Below are 1,468 nucleotides of genomic sequence, written 5' to 3'. Positions count from 1 at the left end.
TATATATATATATTACAAGGAAAGAAGCTGTTCATTTTTCTACAACGAAGCCACTGATGAATCCAAACCATCAGAGAAACAGCACCTGTAGATATTCCATGTAACTCCCTGCAGACTATGGCACCAGAACTCCCGTGATTGAACACATAGTATATTAAAAATCTGTCAGCTTTGATAACAAGCAAACAAATGTCCATGGATTCCAGACCTTGCTAGAAAAACTTAGAATAATAAGTGGAAACAAGATTTGTTTCTCAAAACATGTAATCTTAGAGTAGCCAGAGTAACACAGGTTATACAACAGGGTGAACATGTACCTTTAAGAAAGGGTATCAAGAATAACAATGTCAGGATGAGTCAAAATTTATTATCATTGGTTTAGCTTTGAGCAATGACTTACAGTTTTTAAGTAGAAATAACTGAACACAAAGTTGCTGTAAATTTATTTCAATGAGGCAAGATGGATCATGTTTAGGTAGGTTATGGGTAAAAACAAACCCACATGAAAAAAAGAAAAAGCAAGTTTTGTTATTATTATAACAGAATTTTACCAGATGGAGCAATTCTAGTGTTGCCTGTTATTTTAGTCAACAGATATGGAATATGGAATTGAAGATTTCAAATTATATAATAATTATATAACAATTCTATTATCCAAAGTATGCATTATACCACTATACTATAGTTTGAGTAATGAAAACATTATTTTTTAAAGATCAGACTTTTATTTTTTTCTCTCTCTCTTCCTCTCAACTTTTATACAATAGATTTTATCTGAAAACTTCATTTTACTTTTTTAATTTTCAGTATTGTTTCTTTGGGTATTACTAACTCCTAGCTTATAAAGGTGTGCTAACTTATTTTTTTAATATTCTTTTATTTTGATTTACTTACAAATTCTGTATATATTGTTTTTCCACACTAGATATACCTCATTTTCTTAACCTATACCTCCTTCCACCCATCAAATTGCATGACCCTATGATTACGACCCCTGATCCTCACCCCTGTGACCCCACCCTCCCTCCCTCCCTTAGATCCTGAAATATGTTTTGTTAATTATCTATTTCTACATAATAATGATCTTATGCAATATTTGTTCTTATGGGACTGATTTAGTTCACCTAGTGTAATGCTCTGGCAGCTTTCGTCTCACACGAAAGCTGCCAGACCCCCGCAGACCTCCCCATCTTCCCAGGTAATCGGAGACACCAGAAGCACATGACATCCGTTCTGGCCCGAGGGCCTGCGGCCCTCAGGCCAAGAAAAAACCTATCTACATAGCAATTCTACAGGATGCATCACCTTTGACCGATAAATATTGCGACTAAACTTCAGAGACACTGATCCCAACATAAGGAACTACCATCAGCTGATGTGTTTGAAATCACAGAAGCCATGGAAGCTTCATATATAAGTTATTGGATGGAGGGCTGGTGAAAGGGAGATAGATGTGAAGGGAGGGGGT

The sequence above is a fragment of the Elephantulus edwardii genome, unplaced genomic scaffold (assembly GCF_000299155.1).
Source record: "Elephantulus edwardii isolate Elephantulus edwardi_28Jun2011 unplaced genomic scaffold, EleEdw1.0 scaffold00004, whole genome shotgun sequence".
NCBI lineage: Eukaryota > Metazoa > Chordata > Mammalia > Macroscelidea > Macroscelididae > Elephantulus > Elephantulus edwardii.
Note: the sequence above shows the minus strand (reverse complement) of the source record.